Raw genomic sequence first — 23,867 nt, forward strand, 5'->3', positions numbered from 1 at the left:
AATAAGGCTCAGGAGGGAAGTATTTTTAGTAAAAAACTGAACTCAAGAACAAGAGGACACAGTGAAAGGTTAGTTGGGGGAAAGATCAGAAGCAAATTGAGAAAATATTACTTTACTGAAAGAGTAGTAGATACTTTGAACAAACTTCCAGCAGAGGTGGTTGGCAAATCTACAATAACAGAATTAAAACATGCCTGGGATAAACATATATCTATCCTGAGATAATAATAAAGATAAAGAAATACTAAAAAGGCAGACTACATGGACCAAGTGATCTTTTTCTCCTGACAATCTTCTATGTTTCTATGTTTTACTGACCTATTTTCAAGATAAAGAAACAGGCACCACCTGTCCTTTAAACTTCCCATAGAGTAAACTTTTTTTTTTCTCACTGATCTGCTAGTGCTTTAGCGTCCTAACCTGCTATGGCATGTTTTTATGGATGTTTGCTTCATAAAGAAGTAAAGTAATGCCATTAATCTGTGAGTGCTCTAGTCTACATTCTATGGACCTAAAGAGTATCTGTTACTAAACAAAATGCTTCATACTGAATTATTGGGTTTGTTTATCTGTCCTTGTTTTGTGTTTTCACCTTGCCACTGCTCAGTGCTAACAGTAGTGTTACAAATCATAATTCATTGCTACATTGTATTGTAAAGAGTACAATGACAACCCCTTAGTAATCATGGCAGTCAATAAGCCACAATCCAAAGCATAGTATATTCTATTTCATCTTTAATCGTAAAGCAAAGCTAAAATATGGTTAATTTAGAACTGTTGTTGATTCTGAAGGGCGCAATGTGTTGGCAAGACAGTACAGTACATGCAGGAATATTTTCGAGACAGGTGATAATGAATTTTGTCAGATGTCAAGGTCTGAGAGAGGTAACGGGTAACACTATTCAGATTGAAGCAGGCAGCTATAGTGGTTTTACTGATTTAGCAGCCATTTGAAAGCACTAAAATGTATGTAAGAATATAGTGTGGCATCAACTGCCTTCAATACAGTTTTTTTTTTTTTACATCGTTTTATAAAAACTTCTCTACTCTTTATCATTTCTGGAGCTACTGTCAAGGCATATAACAAGTCTAATTTTTTTTCTGTAACAGACGAAAAACATCACTTAGATATGTGGAGGCTGAAGTAAAAATATGACAAATTTATATTTTCTAGCAAGAGACAGATGACCATAAGAAATTATGTTTTCTTTTTATTTTCTTATGTAGGACTACAGTAAATAAATAAATAAAATAAAAAAAAGGAAAAAAACAACACTTTAAGCCTATGTTCCTTAGGTTGGGATAGGTACTCCTAATAGGCCACAATAACTGTAAACCCGGTAAGCCACTCTAGTCCCAAAACAGAATGGTTTTTAGAAATACTCAATCTTCAGGGAATTTAAAGAGGATGTACTATCACAGCTGTAATATAGAGATATACAGTACATACCCTTCTGTTGGCGTTAACTTATACAATCAGCTGGTGTGGAGCATTTTTCAATTCACTGCTCGGTTGTCACTATTTTCGTTGCTGAACAGATATGCAGGGTCAGGCACTGGAGGCAAGCCTGGCGCATGCTATTCAAATTCATCTCCTCCCTCTGCCTGTGACGTTTACTGCTTCCTCGCATCATGCACACCTCCTATTGTAATATAGTAATGCCTCTTATCCTAATCTGGCAGGTTCTACAGTGATCACAGCTTGATGACAGAGTGGACGGGTGGAAAACAGGAGGCGGGGCTGTGTGACACACTGTAGGACCTACCAGATTAGCATAAGAGGCGTTACTTTATTAGAATAGGAGGCGTGCATGATGCGAGGAAGCAGTAAACGTCACAGGCAGAGGGAGGAGATGAATTTGAATAGCACACCCCAGGTCTGCCTCCTTTACTTCACCTTGGCTCATTTACATATTCTTTCAATGGTGAAAATAATGTCGACCGAGCAGCGATTTGATAAATGCTCCACACCAGAAGATTGCACAACTCAGCACTTACAGAATGGTATGTATATCTCCATATTACAGGTAATTGTAATTGACCTGTTCAGTTGGTAATTTCCCCCTGTAATGGCGCCTTTAACCCTTTAAAGGAGAAGTCCGGCAAAAATTTTTTATTAAAGTATTTTATTGGCCTCCAAAAGTTATACAAATCACCATTATACACTTATTACGGGAAATGCTTATAAAGTGCTTTTTTCCCCTGCACATACTACTGCATCAAGACTTCACTTCCTGGATAAAATGGTGATGTCAGGACCCGACTCCCAGAGCTGTGCAGGCTGTGGCTGCTGGAGAGGATGATGGCAGAGGACACTGAGGGACGCAGGGCACTGGAGGGACACTGAGCATCCCTCTGCCATCATCCTCTCCAGCAGCCACAGCCCGCACAGCTCTGGGAGTCAGGTCGTGACATCACCATTTTATCCAGGAAGTGAAGCCTTGATGCAGTAGTAAGTGCAGCAAAAAAGCACTTTATGTGCATTTCCTGTAATAAGTGTACATTGGGGATTTGTATAACTTTTGGGGGGCAATACAATACTTTAATAAAAATTTTCGACGGACTTCTTTAAGGTCAAAGCCAATTTTTGTTTTTGCACTTTTGTTTTTTCCACTTTATGTTTAAAAGGCCATAGCACTTGCATTTTTTCACCTAGAGACCCATATAAGTCCTTATATTAATATTAAAGTCCTTATATTAAACCAATTACTTTGCAATGACAGGCATTATTTTTCCAGAAAATATTCAGCGAAACGGAAAAAAAATCATTTGCACTGTCACTTTGAAAAATAAAGGAATTTGTTTTGATTTCGGGAGTTTCACATTTACACCGTTCGCCCTATGGTAAAACTGACATGTTATCTATGTTTCTCACATCAGTACAATTACAACGATATGTAACATGTATAACTTTTATTTTAATTGATGGCTTTTAAAAAATTAAAACCATTGTTAACAAATATATGTTCCTTAAAATCGCTCTATTACCAGGCTTATAACACTTTTATCTTTTGGTCTATGAGGCTGTGTGAGGTGTTATGATGTGTACTTTATATCGGTACCTTGATTGCGCACATACGACTTTTTGATCACTTTGGAATTTTTTACGCTTACGCCGTTTACCGTGTGAGATCAGGAATGATAACTTAATACTTCAGGCGATTACGCACACGCCGATACCAAATATGTTTGTTTATTTGTTTATTTATTTATATTTATAAAATGGGAAAAGGGGGGTGATTTGGACTTTTATTAGAGGAGGGGATTTTTTTTATTAATAAAAACACTTATTTACTTTTTTTTTTTTACATTAATTAAAAGTCCCCCTGGGGGACTTTTATATACTGTACGCAGCACTGATCTCTCATAGAGATCAATGCTGTGTATATACACAGCAAAGATCCATTAGATTGGTGATACATTGCTTTGGCCTGCTGCAGGCCAGTGCAATGTATTGCCGAGCCGGGATCAGCATCATTGCGACGCTGAGGCCCGGCCCGGCCTGGCCAGAAGAACGAATCTTCCCCCTGCGATCGCATCGTGGGGGAGAGATCCGTCCCACTAGACACCAGGGAAGTGTGGAACAGACCATCTAAATGCAGCTGCCAGGTTTGACAGCTGCATTTAGACGCTTAATTAGCTGTTGCGCAATGGGACTTGTGTCGGCTAATAGAGCTGCTCCCCGGCTGCAGATAGCCATGGTGGGCAAAGGGGTTAATGGGTTATCAAGGTTTAGAAAAAGCACAGCTACTTTCTTTAAAAAATGCCACTACTGCCCCATTCCACATATTTTACATTGTATTGCAATTCAGCTCCATTCACTTCAAAGCTGCAAAACCACACCCAAATCGGGGACAAGAGTGGTGCTGTTTCTGGAAGAAAAATACTGGACAACCCCTTTAAGACTTAAGGTTGCATTACACGTAGCGATTATCGTTCAAAGATTCGCTATAACAATCGTTATACATTCACTGATTACTGTTATGAACGATCATTTTTACGTCGTTATATGGTCATAAATTGTTTCTTAAAAACCGAGTATCTTTTTTTGAAGGCTTTCACTCTTCCACCCCATACTCCCTTGAAGCTAGTCAAGGAAGAATATCTCTCTCTCTTACTATGTTCTTCCAATTACTACTGTAGGGATCTTCCCGGGGGATGGTGTGTTTGGACACAGTTCAGACAGCAGACTTGGACTTATAAAAACAGCTGGGTGTTTATTTGTAGCATAAACAGTCCTCAACAGAAATGTAGCAATACCATGCTTTTCAGAACAAACAAACCAAAAAGGTCCTGCCCGTCCGGGCACTTACTAACACAACCGGTCACCTATCTGGCACTTTGGTAAGCAGAGTCGCTGGGTATGAATAAGCCCCCAGCAGCGGCAGTATCCTTTGCTCGCAGCAAACCCAGCCTGCAGGCTGTTCACTCTTGGCTGAGAGAGTTCCCCTGCATCTCTGTGGAGCATTTACCCTGTTGCAGGCTCAACAGGGCACACCTGCCTGCAACACCCGAAGTGGATCGGGGGGAGGGGAATGGTAGGTCCCACTACCAACCTACCCACCATTCCAGTAAATCCAGGCCCGGAAAATGGAAAGAACCACTCAGCAGCATAATACTGCTGAGTCACAGATCTCACCTGGATTCACCACCTCACCATATGCAATAGCCTGGGTGAGATGTACCTCCCCTCGAATACTTCTCCAGTGACATGTCTACACTACCCATACATCTGAACAGTCTTAGGCTATGCTCACACAATGTCAAAATTAAAGAAAAGGCGGCTGATTTAAAAAAACGTCAGTTTTTGACGCAATTTAACTGACTGCAATGTCAGTGCATTGAAGTCAATGGAAAGACATTGTGTGAACACAGCCTTTATTGTGTTAAAACATTTGAAACTAAACAATGCGACAGGTAATTTAATTTTTTTAAATTGTTCACTTTAAAGTAGTGCTTGCTTGTCATTTTAGTGGTGGATGCAATAACCCACAGCAAACACCGTTTTTCAGTAATGTTACTGTATATAGCAAAGTGTTTCATGCTTCAAATTCTGCCATTATCTGTATTAAAAATGTACAAATTCTACTACATGCTGATACTTTTATATCACTATATTCTTCATTTCTTGCTACTAAAACTGTCATCTTCTTTCTTGCAAGGATACCAGCTTTCTTTGTCATACACTCCAGTTTATGCAGCACAAATACATGTCATACATCTATTCATAGGCATTTGCCTGTAAGGAATGCTATAAAAATAGCAGATTAAACTGTATAAGGAGAAGACACTGCTGAGCGGAGCTATTCATAAGATCTAGTGCATAGATTTACAGATTTTATCTGCATACACTTAAAATTGATGGAAAAAAATTACATCAAAATGTTGCCAGAGATTTTATGCATGTTCATCTTAACTAGAGATGAGCAAGTAGTAAAATATTCAAATATTGAGTTGAGTAGACCCTGATACTCGAATCGAATCGATCGAATATTGAATCCTATTAAAGTCTATGGGAGAAAAATGCTTTAATCTTGTAAATCAAAATTCGACCACTTTAAGGTCACCAAGTCCGCAATGACACCTCAGGAAATGATGCCAACACCTCTGCAATGCAATTGAGACAGCCGGGGAAGCATGTATGGGTGTATCTAACATGCCAAAGTTGCAGTATTACACCACTATCACAGTCTATCAACTATACACTCCAAACACAATATAACCTCTATGTAAAGTGGAAAAAAATACATGAAAACCTTCTTTACTTTACAGTAATATAGACAGAAAGCCTAATTTTAAGTCAAAGAAACATTTTCATGCACCCCTTTAAATCATGTTGCCTATGACAACCACAGATGATATAGGCAAGGGGGAAATCAAACAGCACCAACCGCTAACTGTCATTGTGTGTGTGATGTGGTTATCTACCACTTCCATATGCCCTTATTACACATAAGAAAGCGTGGGTCTCATGGCACACAAGGAGTATACAGCCGTATAAATAATAATAATATATTTATTTGTATAGCGCCAACAGATTCCGCAGAGCTTTTTCGATGCATACAGTACAGAGGTACATAATACACAGTTAAATAATTAGAATAAATAAAAATAGCATAAAAATACAAAGTATAAACAAGACCTGCTCGTTGGAGCTTACAGACTACAACTTGGGTTGACACCAGGCATAAGTGCTTTATTTGTTCATGGTCCAGCCATTGTACATAATTAGAAACGCAGGACGAGCCAGTAACAACGGCAATATCTAATTGCAAGTAAACGTATAAAGTGCAGTAACCATCAGAGATATAGATCGAGGAAAACAACAGAAGGGGGAGCAAGTTTAGGGAACGTTATAAGCGAGTCTAAAAAGATGAGTCTTCAGGGAACACTTGAAACTGTGAGTATTGGCTATGAGTCTGAGGTCTTTGGGTAAGGCGTTCCAGAGAACTGGTGCACCACGAGAGAAGTCTTGGAGGCGGGAGTGAGAGGTTCTGATTATGGAAGATGTTAGGGTTAGATCATTAGCAGAGCGTAGCAGTGGCGTAGCTACCATGAAGGCAGGGAAGGCGACTGCTATGGGGCCCCTGCAGGAAGGGGGCCCGAGGAAGCCTGCCCTGCCTTCATGGTAGGTACTGACACTGACATCCGACCACTGTACCCCGCTCTCCCAGGGGTATAGTGAAAGAGGGACCCGCCACTGCACTGTTCAGCCCCCTCACAGTAGTGGGCGGCTGAACAGAGGAGCAGGACCTGCACGGCACAGGAGAGGGATGAAGGACCTTTGGGTATATGTATATGTCAGTGTATGTATGTATCTGTGTATATATGTATATGTCAGTATGTGTATGTATCTGTGGCTATATGTGTGTGTGTGTGTGTGTATATGTCAGCAATGTCTGTAGCACTGGTGTATATGTGTATGTCAGTAGTGTCTCAAGTGATTGACAGGTTTGCTTCCAAAGATGTTCTGCAGCAGCTTCTATTAATGCTGGGCTCTAATAAAAGAACCCACCATTAATATCTGCTGCATTTTCTTTTATTTCTGGTTGAGTATTTCTTATTACACTGAGATGATTTCCCTGTGTACAGTCTACTCATGGTGTATACAGCAGCACTAGTGTAATCACATTACAGCATATATATGTGTGTATGTCAGTGGCGTATCTGTATATACGTTAATGGTGCCTCTGTGTGTGTATATGTGCGTCATTGTCTGTGTTTGGTGGTGGGGGGGGAGTACAGGATTCATGGGGCCCCGTACAATTTTTTGCTATGGGGCCCCATGAATCCTGGAGGGAGGAGATGTATGGAGGGGCAGAGTTGTGGAGAGCTTTTTGGGTGAGGCGTATACCTGTATACCGGTGATACGTATACCCTCTCTACGAGTTATTATAATGTCCTATAGCAGGCAAAGGGTATTCAACTTTTTTATGTTGCGCACAGCAGGCAAAAGAGTAGTACCAAGCTTTTATTTTTGGCCTTGGCACACAAGGAGTATACAGCCGTCTGGTCTGGTGTCCGTCAGGGTTGCCCTTTGAGCCCACTGTTGTACGTGTTTGCAATTGATCCATTCCTTAGGAGCATTGATTGTGGACCGTTGGCAGGGGTTAGAATGGACCCTGCGGTGCCGGATTCCACTCTGAGGATGGTAGCGTATGCCGATGATGTCACCATATTTGTCTCCTCACAATAGGAGGTGCAGTGTGTGATGTCAGAGGTGGAGCGCTACTCAGAGGCATCTGGGTCCAAGAACAACCAGGATAAGTGTGAGAGTCTCTGGCTTGGAGGTGGAGATCCCGGATTTGATCTCCCGGACACCCTTTCAGAGCCTCAGGAGTTTGAAAAAGTTCTCGGCATCGAATTCAGCCAAGGGGATTACCCCAAACAGAACTGGGACAGCAGGCTTAAGATCACCGCTCAGAAGGACGGATCAGTGGTTGGTCTTTGACCCTCAGGGAAAGGATTAACCTGATCAAAACATTCCTGCTCCCTTTGCTGATATATCTGGGCAGTGTTTGCATTTTGCCAGAACCTCTCTAGACTCGGGTCTACAGTGTGTTCTTCCAACTGTTATGGGGGAATAGACTGAACCTAGTCAAGAGGGAGGTTACTTACCGTACGAGGAGACAAGAGGGGTTGTGTATGGTCAACCCTGTGGTGTTCCTAGTGAACACCCTTCTTAAGACCAACATTGAAAACCTCTGGAAAGAGAGGGCTCCTCCGTGGGTATTCTCCTGTAGGGGATGGTTTCGGCCTTTCTTCCAGGAATGGGAGACAGGAGGGCAAGTGAAGGATCTCCGCACACCACACCGGCATCTTCCAGCTTATGCTATCCTGGTTCTGAAGGTCATTCGTTGGTGGGATTTGGGGATGTGGGAGATTAGGACTCTGTCGAGGAAATTCCTTGACAATAGGGTCCTGTCATCCCATTTCCAAAAAACGCTGGCACTCAAGGATTGCCCAAGCCGGGATCTGGAGGTTGGTTTGGGCCTACTGAATTCCATCAGGATCCCCTTGAAGTTTTGGGACTTGGCTTGAAGCTGCTTCCATGGGAAACTGTATGTGAGGGACAATCTGAAGTGCAGGAGCTCTGAGGATCGGGGATGTCCCCGGGAGGAGTGTGGAGGCATGCTGGAAAGCATGGAGCATTTTCTGCTTTATTGTCCCTTTAATACAGAGGTTTACAACAGGGTGGGCACTTCTATCGGGTGGCCCAACTTGGCCCGTCTCTCCTATGCGGAATAGGCCTATGGAGCATTCAGAAACCTTGGTGGCTGGGACTGGAGCACTTTATTCCTAGTCAGTACTTTATTCCTAGTTACCACTAGTCAGGTACCACACGTGGAGTGCACAGTGTTTAGTATCGACGCAGCGTAAAATCCTCCCTGTTGATGAGGTGGTTAGGGGCACACTCAGTGACCTGGTGAAGGTGCGCTCTCTGGAGTACGAGAGGCTGGGGGCTGGTAGGGCCTCTTGTCTTTGGAGGGGCTTTGCCTTTAAGGTTCCTTAGCCTGCGTCTCCTCTCCTGGTGGTGGGCTGATGCTGACACATTAGTCTTTTGTTTTGTGCTGTAGCTGTATAGGAATATAAAGCTTGCAGGCACTGAACTTGGGCTTTCGGGCTGTGTGTGGGGCTGAGAAGCCCCACTATGGTTTGCTGTGTATGTTTGTGTATATTATTAGTGTACATATTATTATTAGTGTGCATATTATTAGTGTGTTTAATTGTGTATAGAGTTTGCATATTTTTGTGTTGGGTCTCCACCTGGGGTTGGGTTTAGTGTTAGGTTGGGTGGTGGGTTATTTGGGGGGAGGGGGTTTCTGGGGACTTTGGTATAAACAGAAAATCCTGGGCTGGTTCATGGACGTCTGTTATCATGTACTGGGGGCATGGGATGTGGGACCAGCTCAGGGCCCCCCCCCCAAAAAAAAATTATAAAAATGTTTTTGTGTTTGTTGTAGGGATCTATGTATATATTCATTTATGTATTTATTTATTTGTGCATTTATTTAATTCTGTGGAACGCAACCGGACCAGGGGGTTAGTGTGGAGTATAGTTATGTTAGTTATTGTTAGTTAAGTTTTTATAGTATTATTATTGTGGCGTTTGTGGGAAAATCTAGTTTGCACGTGTGGGGGATAATACAGGGGTGCGTTTGGTGAGTGTGAGGCTGGACCAGCCAATATGTTTATGGACTTGTATATATTGTACAGTTATGTTATTTATATTATTGGTTTGTTGTAATTTTTTATATTTTTAAATAAAAGATCTACAGCCGTATACCCTCTCTATGACACAGCTGAATGCCTTACAGCAGGCAACAGGCGTTCAACTTTTTTATGTTGCGCACAGCTGGCAAAAGAGCAGTACCAAGGTTTTATATTTGGTCTTGGTACACAAGGAGTATACAGCCGTATAACCCTACATAGACAGATATATACTCTACTGTATATGCTTTAAAGATACTGCTACCGGCACTACTGAGATGAAAACAATAAAATCTTCTATACAAGAGTGTCCAATAGTATGAGTCTGCCACACTGATTAGAAGGATTGGGCGTCTGCTCCCCTGCTTGTCCTATAATGGTGTTTTTAAGAAAATTATGAATAAAAGAGAAGTTTTAATGGTGAGTTCCCTCTACACCTCTTTTTTTAATGAATCCTAAAAAGACAGATACACTGCAGCATGTTGCTCACATTGAATACACTCCAGCTGCCTGCCTGTCTGAACATACCTATTTCAATAAAGTCCAAAGAAGGGCTTTTGGGGGTCCTTCCTGCCTAAAATCAACTAATACCTGACTGTCCCTGCTACATACTGTCTCCCTGTCTAGCTTCAAGTAACATCTGAAAACAAATCTCAAATCCACTATTCGATTATTGTGAAGGCCACATGGTTTAGCCAGCCAATGAATGCAGTTATTAGTTAAAAAAAACACACACCAGAGGGGATTAGAATTTTTACTTCCTTTTTAATGAAATACTCGATTAAAATTGAGTATTTCGAATAGTGTACTATTCGATCGAATACCTACTTGATCGAGTAGTACTCGCTCATCTCTAATCTTAACTAGTTTTTTTATTTTTATTGGGGAAAAAGTTATAACCCCTTAGTGACCGCCATGCTGCCTTTTCACGGCGGCCACTAATGGGCTTTACCCGATGCGTACGCCTTTTAACGGCGGACGCACCAGAATAAATTGCCGCCCGGCGGCGGCTGCAGAGCCCGTGGTCCGTGGTCCGTGATCCCGTGGTCCTAATGAAGGCCCCCGGGCTCACCATGGATATGCCTCTGCTCGGCCATACAGAGGTATGGCGGAGCAGATCCCTGTCTGAAAGTGTACACAATACACTGCATTACATTGGTAATGCAGTGTATTGTATCAGTGATCAATGATTACTGATCAGTGATCACTGATCAGTAGTACACTAGTGTACAGTAATGTACACTAGTGTAAAAGTGAAAAAAAAAAGTGCACCAAACACACACAATACCCAGGGCCGTCTTAACAAAACTATGGGCCCCTGGGCACAGCTGTGGACTGGGCCCCCCCACCCAAGATCAAGTCCCCGCATCCTCCTCCCCCCTAACCTTGTGCTGTGCAGCCCCATGTGGGGAAAAAGAAATAGAATATCCCCCCATATAGAAGAGCCCCCCTGCATCCCCCCATATAGAATAGCCCTCCCTGCATCCCCCCATATAGAATAGCCTTCCCTGCATCCCCACATATAGAATAGCCCCCTCTGCGTACCTTCATATAGAATACCCCCCTGCATCCCCCATATAAAATAGCCTTCCCTGCATCCCCACATATAGAATACCCCCCTGCATGCCCCCATATAGAATAGCCCCCTCTGCGTACCCTCATATAGAATAGCCCTCCCTGCATCCCCACATATAGAATAGCCCCCCCCGCATCCCCCCATATAGAATAGCCCTCCCTGCATCCCCACATATAGAATACCCCTTTGCATGCCCCCATATAGAATAGCCCCCTCTGCGTACCCTCATATAGAATACCCCCCCTGTGCATCCCCACATATAGAATAGCCCCACTTTGCATCCCCACATATAGAATACCCCCTGCATCCCCACATATAGAATAGCCCCCTGCATCCCCACATATAGAATAGCCCCCCTTTGCATCCCCACATATAAAATACCCCCTGCATCCCCACATATAGAATAGCCCCCTGCATCCCCACATATAGAATAGCCCCCCTGTGCATCCCCACATATAGAATACCCCCCTGCATCCCCCATATAGAAAAGCCCCCCTGTGCATCCTCCCATATAGAATAGCCCCCCCCCCCCCGCATCCCCCCATATAGAATAGCCCCCTGTGCATCCTCCCATATAGAATAGCCCCCTGCATCCCCCCATATAGAATATCCCCCTGTGCATCCCCACATATAGAATAGCCCCCCTGTGCATCCCCACATATAGAATACCCCTTTGCATCCCCACATATAGAATAGCCCCCTGCATCCCCATATATACAATAGCCCCCCTGTGCATCCCCACATATAGAATGCCCCCCTGCATCCCCCCATATAGAATAGCCCCCCTGTGCATCCTCCCATATAGAATAGCCCCCCTGTGCATCCCCCCATATAGAATAGCCCCCCTGCACCCCTATATAGAATAGCCCTCCCTGCATCCCCACATATAGAATAGCCCCCCTGCATACCCACATATAAAATCCCCCCCCTGCATCCCCACATATAGAATACCCCCCTGCATCCCCACATATAGAATACCCCCTGCATCCCCCCATATAGAATAGCCCCCTCTGCATCTCCCATATAGAATAGCCCCCTCTGCATCCCCCATATAGAATAGCCCTCCCTGCATCCCCACATATAGAATATCCCCCCCCCTGTGCATCCTCCCCTATATAGAATAGCCCTCCCCGCATCCCCACATATAGAATAGCCCCCTCTGCATCTCCCATATAGAATAGCCCCCTCTGCATCCCCCATATAGAATAGCCCTCCCTGCATCCCAACATATAGAAAATCCCCCCTGTGCATCCTCCCCTATACAGAATAGCCCCCCTGTGCATCCTCCCATATAGAATAGCCCCCTGCATCCCCCATATAGAATAGCCCCCCCTGTGCATCCTCCCCTATATAGAATAGCCCCCCCTTAGCATCTCCCCATATAGAATACCCCCCCTGTGCTTCCCCTATATAGAATAGCCCCCATGTGCATCCCCCAATATAAAATAGCCCTCCCTGCATCCCCACATATAGAATACCCCCCTGCATCCCCCATATAGAATAGCCCCCTCTGTGCATCCGCTCTTATAGAATAGCCCCCCCTGTGAATCCCCCCCTTATAGAATAGCCCCCCCCTGTGCATCCTCCCATAAAGAATAGCCCCCCCCTGTGCATCTCAATCCCCCCCCTTGTGGCCGCAGGTGAAGGGGTTTTAAGCCCCCCTGTGCATCCCCACATATAGAATACCCCCCTGCATCCCCCATATAGAAAAGCCCCCCTGTGCATCCTCCCATATAGAATAGCCCCCCCCCCCCCCGCATCCCCCCATATAGAATAGCCCCCTGTGCATCCTCCCATATAGAATAGCCCCCTGCATCCCCCCATATAGAATATCCCCCTGTGCATCCCCACATATAGAATAGCCCCCCTGTGCATCCCCACATATAGAATACCCCTTTGCATCCCCACATATAGAATAGCCCCCTGCATCCCCATATATACAATAGCCCCCCTGTGCATCCCCACATATAGAATGCCCCCCTGCATCCCCCCATATAGAATAGCCCCCCTGTGCATCCTCCCATATAGAATAGCCCCCCTGTGCATCCCCCCATATAGAATAGCCCCCCTGCATCCCCATATAGAATAGCCCTCCTTGCATCCCCACATATAGAATAGCCCCCCTGCATACCCACATATAAAATACCCCCCCTGCATCCCCACATATAGAATACCCCCCTGCATCCCCACATATAGAATACCCCCTGCATCCCCCCATATAGAATAGCCCCCTCTGCATCTCCCATATAGAATAGCCCCCTCTGCATCCCCCATATAGAATAGCCCTCCCTGCATCCCCACATATAGAATATCCCCCCCCCTATGCATCCTCCCCTATATAGAATAGCCCTCCCCGCATCCCCACATATAGAATAGCCCCCTCTGCATCTCCCATATAGAATAGCCCCCTCTGCATCCCCCATATAGAATAGCCCTCCCTGCATCCCAACATATAGAATATCCCCCCCTGTGCATCCTCCCCTATACAGAATAGCCCCCCTGTGCATCCTCCCATATAGAATAGCCCCCTGCATCCCCCATATAGAATAGCCCCCCCTGTGCATCCTCCCCTATATAGAATAGCCCCCCTTAGCATCTCCCCTTATAGAATACCCCCCCTGTGCTTCCCCTATATAGAATAGCCCCCATGTGCATCCCCCAATATAAAATAGCCCTCCCTGCATCCCCACATATAGAATACCCCCCTGCATCCCCCATATAGAATAGCCCCCTCTGTGCATCCGCTCTTATAGAATAGCCCCCCCTGTGAATCCCCCCCTTATAGAATAGCCCTCCCCTGTGCATCCTCCCATAAAGAATAGCCCCCCCCCTGTGCATCTCAATCCCCCCCCTTGTGGCCGCAGGTGAAGGGGTTTTAAAAGAAAATAAAAAAATACAACTCACCACTCGTCGGCCGGATCTTCAGTCTGCAGCAGCTTCTCCCTGCTGCTGAAGCACGGCGGCTCCTCTCACCACTCTCAGGTCCTCAGCGGCGCGTCAGGGAAGTGACATCACCGCTGGGGACCTGATTTAGGTGCCTGCAGAAGTGCCTACGCGCGGCACGTCTGCTGCTCCTGGGGGATCACTGAGGCCCGGAGGAGACTGAGGGAATAGCGCAGTGGGCGGCCGCGCTATTCTCTGTCTCAACTACTGCAGCGGGCCGCCCACTCAATGGTGAGGAAGACCAGCCCGGGGGGCACACGCCCGGCCCAGCCCGCCCCTGGTCTTTCACTTTCTGCAGGGTAGGCGACTGCCACTGGGGCCCCCCATGAGTCCTAGGCCGCCGGGCAGCCGCCTACCCTGCCCAATGGGAAAGACGGCCCTGACAATACCCCCCCAGCCCTCCCCCCATAATAAAAATGCATTACACTCCCCATACACAATAAAAAGTTACAAAAAAAGATCAAAAATACAAATCCTATACATATTTAGTATCGCCACGTCCGTAACGACCCAATCTATAAAACAATATCAATAATTATATCGCACGACACACGCTGTAAAAAATAAATAAAAAAAACAGTACCAGAATAGCTGTATTTTATCAATCCACTTTAGAAAATATGTCATAAAAGAGATCAAAAAGTCATATTCATATAACACTTGGTATTAATAGAAACTACAGATCTTCCTGCAAAAAAAAAGCACAAAACTAGCTCTGTCACGCAAAAGATAAGAACGCTATGGATCTTGCAATGTGGCGACAGTTTTTGTGGGTTTTTGCTAGGAAGATAGTTTCTTTTGCGCCAAAGTGGTAATAGTTAAAAAAATCTATACAAATGTGGTATCGCCGTAACCATAGCGACCCAGGGAATACATGTATTATGTTATTAGTGACCGCCGATACAGATTTTTACGGCGATCACTAATGGGCTCTATTCTGCTGCCATCAGCTCTTTATGGCAATGGCGCAGAATAGTGCAGCGGCGCCGGTAATGCCTGCAGCCCCTTCCTATCAGCTACCGGAGGTAGCTGAGGGGTTGAGGCAGAGTGTGGGCTCAGTCCCGGCCAGTCCCCTCACCGGCGATCGCCTTTATTACCAGTATAATGGCAGCCACCGGTAGCAGACATTGCCAGCGCAGCTGAACGCTTTCATCTCTTCTCACAGTGAATCCACGGTGAGAGGAGATATAAACATGTCCCCCCCCTGTCCTCAGAATTAACCCTAGTGACCTGGTCACTGACCCACCCCTCCCTGGGCGGCCATCTGATCAAAGATGTCCGCCGCCATCACAGTGAACAGACTCTGTTCACAGTGATGGATTCTCAAAAATGATCAAAGCTCCATTCTCTCCACCACCGGAGGTGGCAGTGAGCATGGGGCAATGATCGGGGACCACCCGGTGTGGTCCCAGTACAAGTGATCAGCGGTATATACTATATACCGCTGATCGCTTGTTCCAAATGGTGCCGACTCTTTTTTACCCCTGTCACCAAAGTCAAGTGCCCCGGATTACCCGTAACCACCCCGGATTACCTGTAACCACCCCGGATTTCCTGTAACCACCCCGGATTACCCGTATCCACCCCAGATTACCTGTAACCACCCCAGATTACCTGTAACCACTCCAGATTACCCGTAACCAACCCAGATTACCCGTAACCACCCCAGATTACCTGTAACCAACCCAGATTACCTGTAACCACGCCAGATTGCCTGTCACCAGCCCAGATTGCCCGTAACCACCCCAGATTACCTGTAACCACCCCAGATTGCCTGTAACCACCCCAGATTGCCTGTAACCACCCCAGATTGCCCGTAATCTCTCTAGATTACCCGTAACCCCCTCAGATTGCCTGTAACCAAACCAGATAGCATGTAACGACCCCAGACAGCCCGTAACCATCGCAGACACCCCGTAACCATCCCACATTGCCACAGACTGCGCATAGCTACCCCAAATTCCTGACTTTTCTCTGAGTTCTGACACTGTACTGCGACGACCATTAGTTTCTGACTTGGTGTAGTAATCAGTCTTCAGATTGGGGCTGGTCTGTTAAGGAGCCGACAACTCTAAAAGGCAGGGACAGTTTGGTGGGTTTAAGTGACAGGGCTTCACACTGTCTTGAGTCCCGTCCTAACATTTTAAGTCACATATGAATTGAATCCAGTCACAGATTTCGTACAAAAAAATAAAAAATACCCAACAAAATAGTGCAGCATGCCACACTATTTTGTCCAGTAAAATACAGGACACAATAGAAGAAACCTAACAGACCCTTTTGAAGTCAGTGCTGCCTATAAGTATCCATTGATGTTTGACATGTAAGGCATCCATTGCCTGTATTATTTTAGGTTTTCTTTTTCTATTATCCCTTTAACCCCTTAACGACATCGGGCGTACCCATACGCCCCCGTTGCCTGGGCTTTAACGCAAACGGGCGTATAGGTACGCCCGATGTTTCCTCGATCGCTGTGTGTTCACACACAGCGGTCGGGGAAGATGGCCTGCTATAAATCATAGCAGGCCATCTTAGCTTCACGGCACGGGGGGTGGTTAACACCCCCCGTGCTTACGATCGCCGCTATAGGCTGATCAATTCAGATCAGCCAATAGCGGCGATCGGAACCTTTCCGGGTCATCGGTGATCCGATGACCCGGAAAAAAATGGCGGTCGGTGCTGTCCGAGGACGGCACCGACCGCCATTACTGTAAAAAGTAATGGTGGTCACCGTGCCACCGGCCCGATCGCCGTGAACTGCCGGCCGGCCGTTCACGGCGATCGGGCCGGTGGCACGGCGATCAGAGTCCCACAATATAGTAAATACCTGCCCTGGACCCCTCAGCTAGGTAGCCGAGGGGTCCAGAGCAGGTATTTGTACATTACTCACCTGTCCCGGGCTCCTGATCGGCGTCTTCCGGGTTCGCGGCGTCCTCGTCTTCGTTCGGGTCTTCGGCTTCCTCCGTGACGTCACGTTCGGCTTCTCTTGGCTATTTTCGGCTCCAGCGTCGGCTTCTTCCGTATTTTGCGCTCTGCTGCCCTCTAGCGGCTGATATGTGTAATACACTTATCAGCAGCTACAGGGATGTTCAGAATATAGAAAAAGTTTTTTTTTTTTTTCAAAATTTTTTTTTTCTATTTTCCACACCCTATCGCCGCTGAGTGTTGATCAGCATCGCACGAAAGTGCGCTGCTAATCAGCAACTTCTCCTTTTTGGCGTAGGGTGTTTTTTTTCTATATTCTACTGCCACGGTCTGCTTATAAGTGCCGCACATAAGTGCGGCATTTATCAGCAACTCCTTTGTTGGCGTAGGTTTTTTTTTTTATACTTACTGTAAAAAAACACGTAAAAAAACACTACATTACACCACACTACATTGAATAAAGTTTGACACTACACCACTACATACCCCATATACTAGTCCCCGTATAAAGATGGCCCCTAGGGTATTTTCGGTGTCGGACGCATACGTTATTGCCTCCGACACCGAAACAGCCAGTAAGGATGAATGGGGGGATCCTTCTTTCCTCCATTCATCCTCATCATCCTCATCATCCAGTGACGTGTCTGGGGGGTAGCGTAGCGTACGCTGCCCCCCAGACACGTCTTTTCCGCCAGTACCGTCCCAATAAGAGATCACGGTATGGCGTGAAATTCTACAAACTCTGTGAGAGTACCTCAGGGTACACTTACAGATTTAGGGTACGTGCACACTGTGGAATGGCGAAGGATAACCCTTTGTGCATTCCGCAGCTGGCACCCACCGGCGGACTGATGCAGGCGTGTGTCTCTACCCGTGTCATAGACTCCATGTTATGCACAGGCGGATTCCATCGTCCGTCCAAAGAATGAACACGTTGGACGGAGAGCGGAATCCGCCCGTGCATAGAATGGAGTCTATGACACGGACGGAGACGTGCGCCTGCATCAGTCCGCCGGCGGGTGCCAACTGCGGAATGCACGAAGGGTTATCTGTCGCGATTCCGCAGTGTGCACGTACCCTTAGAGTGTATGTAGGAAGGGACACCCGAATGCAGCCCCCAGATGCCCCCTCCCCTCCCATCCTCGGAACAAGTGGGAAGATCGTCCGGGAACTGATCTTCCCACTGCTGGATAAAAGTCACCACCTGTACGGGGATAACTTTTATACCAGCACCCCCTCTTCCGGTCCCTCGCTGCTCGAGCTACTGTAGCTTGCGGCATGATACGAAAATATCAGAAGTAGTAATAGCGCCCTAATATTTAGCAGCCATGGAGCGGACCCAGCGCTTCTGGATATGAAGGACCCCGTATCGCACCAGGACAACATTTTCCAGGTGACGTCCCCCACACTGGAGAACGGGAGACCCCAGAAGAAGTACAGAGTGTGGCGTAACAGGGGGATCAGGAAGGACACCATTTACCAGTGTGACACCTGTCCTGATCACCCCGGCCTCTGCATACTGGATCGCTCCAAGGAGCACCACACGTCACTGGGGTTCAACATTATCTAAATTCTGTCCCTTATTCCTATTTCAGGGGTCACCCTGATCCAGGGTTATTCTGATCGCCATTATGGAGTCGGGAAGGAATTTTTCCCCTGTGATGAGGCTACTGTTGTCTGCCTCACGAGGGGTTTTTGCCTTCCTCTGGATCAACACAGATTGGGTTTGATGGACACCTGTCATTTTCAACCTTATAAACTAATAATTGGCCTAATACCCTCAAATAAATTAGAATTGTCCCTTTTCCCCAGCTAAGTAGGTATGGCCGCCATTCCCATTAGAGGATGCCATGATACAATTACAAAGCCTCTGTGCGGCCAGGACAGTAGAAACCCCCCACAAGTGACCCCATTCTGGAAACTACACCCCATAAGGAATCTAACAAGGGGGGCAGCGGGGATATGGCCCCCTGGTGACGGCCACATTTGGGACGTGAATATGAAAAAAATTGTATTTTTTATTTTCTCGGCACATGTTCTACGTAAGTGCCCGTCACCAGTGGGGTCCATATCCTCACTGCACCCCTTGTTAGATTCCTTATGGGGTGTAGTTCCCAGAATGGGGTCACTTGTCGGGGGTTTCTACTGTCCTGGCAGCACAGGAGCTTTGTAATTGCGACATGGCCTCTATCCTCCATTCCAGCCTCTAAATGGCGCTCTGTCCCTTTGGTGACTTGCCCTGTGCCCATATGGCACATTATGTCCACATGTGGGGTATTTTCGTACTCAGGGGAAACTACCCTACACGTTTTGTGTTCATTTTCTTTTTTAACCCCTTGTGGAAATGGAAAAAAATCAAGGCTAGACCAACATTTAGTGTAATTTTTGTAAAATTTTTACTCTAAATCATTAATCTTGTCATGATTTTTTCATTTTCACAAGTGGTTAAAAGATAAAAAAAACATTTACTGTGTAGCGCAATTTCCCCTGAGTACGGAAATACCCCACATGTGTACATAAAGCACCATTCGGGTGCAGGGTAAGCCTCCGAAGGGACGGAGCACCATTTGGTTTTTGAAGGCTGGATTTGGATGGAATGGATTTCGAGGGGCCATGTTGCATTCAAAAGGCCCCTGTGTTGCCAAGACAGTTGAAACCCCCCACAAGTGACCCCATTATGGAAACTACACCCCTCAGGGAATGTAACAAGGGGTGTAGTGAGCATATGGACCCCACTGGTGACGGGCACAAATGTGGAACAATGTGGCGTGAAAATGAAATATTACATTTTTTACACTATAATGTTGGTTTAGCCTTGAATTTATCATTTTCACAAGGGGTTAAAAGAGGAAAAAAAACCAAAATGTGTAGAGCAATTTCCCCCGAGTCCGTAAATACCCCACATGTGGACATAAAGCGCCATGTGGGCGCAGGGCAAGCCTCCCAAGGGAAGGAGCGCCATTTGGATTTTGGAGGTTGGATTTGGCTAGAATGGATGATGAAAGCCATGTTGCATTTACTGAGCCCTCGTGCTGCCAAAACACTGGAAACCCCCCACAAGTGACCCCATTCTGGAAACTGCACCCCTCAAGGAATCTAACAAGGGGTGCAGTGAGGATATGGACCCCTTGATGACGGGCACATTTGTGCCATGAAAGTGAAAAAATGAAATTTTTTACTTTTACGTCACATTGTTCCACATTTTTGCCCGTCACCAGTGGGGTCCATATGCTCACTGCCCCCCTTGTTAGATTCCTTGAGGGGTGTAGTTCCCAGAATGGGGTCACTTGTCGGGGGTTTCTACTGTCCTGGCAGCACAGGAGCTTTGTAATTGCGACATGGCCTCTATCCTCCATTCCAGCCTCTAAATGGCGCTCTGTCCCTTTGGTGACTTGCCCTGTGCCCATATGGCACATTATGTCCACATGTGGGGTATTTTCGTACTCAGGGGAAACTACCCTACACGTTTTGTGTTCATTTTCTTTTTGCCCGTCACCAGTGGGGTCCATATGCTCACTGCCCCCCTTGTTAGATTCCTTGAGGGGTGTAGTTTCCAGAATGGGGTCACTTGTGGGGGGTTTCCAGTGTCTTGGCAGCACAAGGACTCTGTAAATGCGACATGGCGCTTGAAATCCTTTTCAGTGAAATTCAGCTTCCAAAAGCCAATTGGCGCTCCTTCCCTTTGGAGGCTCGTCCTGCGCCCCCTTGGCACTTTATCGCCACATGTTGGGTATTTCCGTACTCGGGAGAAACTGCGCTACACATTTTGTGTCTTTTTTTGCCTCTTATCCCTTTAAGAAAATGAAAAGTTGAAGGCTAGAACAACGTTTTAGTGTAAAAAATAAAAAAAAAATTTTTCACGCCATATTGTTCGGAAAATCTGTGAAGCACCTATGGGGTCCAGATGCTCACCGCACCCCTTGTTACATTCCTTGAGGGGTGTAGTTTTCTAAATGGTGTCCCTTTAGGGGTGTTTTTTAGGTTTTGGCACCCCAGAGCCTCTGCCAACCTGAAGTGGTACAGTCAGAAATGACCAAATATAACGGAGGCGTTGAAAATCACTAGGCGCTCCCTTATATCTGAGGCTTGTGGTTGCGTCAAATAGCGCAATAGGGTCACATATGGGGTATTTCTATAAACTGCAGAAACGGGACAATAATTATTGGGGTGCATTTCTCTGGTAATAGGTTTATAATTATGAAAAATATTGGATTACAATAAAATCTCTGCACAGAAAATTAAAATTTTCAAATTCCTTACACACTTAGCTTTTATTTCTGTGACTCCCCTAAAGGGTTAAAACACTTTCTGGATATGCTTTTGCAGAGTTTGGGGGGTGCAGTTTCTGAAATGGGGTGCTTTATGGGGCTTTCTAACATACAGGCCCCTCAAATACACTTAAACCTGAACAGGTCCCTAAAAATATCTGATTTTGAAATTTGACTGAAAATTTGGAAATTTGCTGCTAATGTTTTAAGCTCCCTATCGTCTAAAAAAAATGAAAGATCGTTTAATAAATGCCGCCAACATAAAGTAGACATGTTGCTAATGCTATTTAATATATAATTTATGTGGTATAACCACTTTCTGTATACGCAAAAAAGTTTCAAAGTTGGAAAAATGCATTTTTTCACATTTTTTCACATTATTTGGGATTTTTTCATAAAGATTTGTTATGAGTATCGACTCCAATTTACCAGAAATGTAAAGTACAATATGTCACGAGAAAACAATCTCAGAATCAGCCGGATAGGTAAAAGCATCCCGAAGTTATTAATGACTAAAGTGACACAGGTCATATTCATAAAATTTGTCTCTGTCATTAAGGCCATTTCAGGCTCTGTCCTTAAGGGGTTAATGACAAAGTGTGTATACAGTATGTATGCCTTTTTGCTGTTAAAGAGGTATAGAAAGGGCTCAATACATGACACCTCTTTATACTAGGCAGCCCCCATCTGCTATCGGTAGCTGGGAGCCACCACTAATAGGCATATGGAGTGATCACTCTGTGCTGCTATTTAACCATTTAGATGCCACTATCAAGACTGGCAATGGCATTTGATTGGCTTGTACAAGCCCCCATTGGTGGTCCAGTGGAGGGATTAGCTTCTGACTTGGATGTGATTGGGCAAACCGAGGCGTCATACTTGCAGCCCAATTCCCTTTCTGATTCTCTGCGTCATCATGGGCTCGGTGATACGGCTGATTAGCTGCCTAAAATTATCAAACCCAGATAACCCAGATAACAAATTTTTTTAAATCAATAAAATAAATTAAAAATTAAAATAAATTGCCTATAATTGTAATTTTACTGACTGGAGAAACATAAATAACATGTCGGTTTTACCACAGAATGAACAGTTGTAAAGATTTTTAAAAATCCTGAAATTTCATGGCACAAATATTTTGTTCTGTTTTGCAGCATGTTTTATGAAAAAAAAAAATAATTTATTATTGAAAATTAAAACTGATGCCGCAAAAGAGCTCAAATGGGTCTGTAGGTGATAAAAAATAAAGCGCTATGGCCTTTTAAACATGAAGAGGAAAAAATGAAAAGTGAAAATTTTTTAATTTGCTCTGTCCTTGATAAGGTGAATTTTACCCTTTCATCCACCTTATTCCCAAGTGACTATGCCTGTCCAAATTGAATAGAGCTGAGTGCTAGCGATGAGTAGATAACACCAGACACAGATAGTTGGTATAACCTCTCTCTCAGCCGAGATTTGAGTATATACTACTACTTTATTTAGTTTCACATTGATTATATGTTCCTTCATTATAGGCGGAGTTTCAAGTCACAAAGAGTATACATATAATACTGTGATTGGTTATTCCATAAATGGTTAGCTATATCCTGTCCGGCGCAGTGAGCTGGTTAGTGGTTATTTATTAGACATCATCTTCTTCTTTTGTGAGTTCAGGGTGGTGTCCTCTCGGGGGGGGGGGGCTGCCAACATTCCAGCATGTCTCGTAGACCAGTCTTGTCCAGCTAGAAGCGGTTCCAAAGCTGAAGGCATTTCAAGGAATACAATGTTTTTCCAAAAGTATTAACCATTCATGGTCACCTTCACATCCTTAAGTGGTTAAAGAGTAGAAAATCATAAATACTAGTGTAGATGTGAAGTCTAATTAAATAAACTATAGCTTACTTGAAAAAAAGTGTCAATTTTTTTTCATGTATTATTTGCATTACATTATTTATTTTCATAACTTCCTTTTTTCCGCCATGTAAGGACATTGCTTAGTTTTTTTTTTTTACTACACTATACCAGCATGCAGGAGAATAGCAGTATATTTTGCCTGTACATACTACCTGAGTAATTACTGTATATAAAATAGCCTTGGGGACTTTTGATAAGTCAACTGCCACTATCAGAGTTGCCCCTCTTGTATAGCTATCACAGCCCTGTCAGTGTTATCTCCTGGAACCAGAAATAAGAAAATTTTTAAAAGGTTTGGTTTGAACAGTTCGTTGAACTTTACCCCGAAGATTGAGTGCGATTCGAATGGAATCTAACAAACCGCTTTAAAATAGCGGAACTATTGCAGCTATATTAGTGGTAGTATTACAGAGAATAGGCTTTATAGTGTGAAAAATGTCAATCCTTAGGCAGGGTATTTAACTTTCACCATATTTGACACGTTACATTGTTAAAGCTTTGAGTAGCAGATGGTATTGACTGTTTCAGTGGATGAGTGGTGAAAAATAACG

Source organism: Dendropsophus ebraccatus, chromosome 3, assembly GCF_027789765.1.
Source record: "Dendropsophus ebraccatus isolate aDenEbr1 chromosome 3, aDenEbr1.pat, whole genome shotgun sequence".
NCBI lineage: Eukaryota > Metazoa > Chordata > Amphibia > Anura > Hylidae > Dendropsophus > Dendropsophus ebraccatus.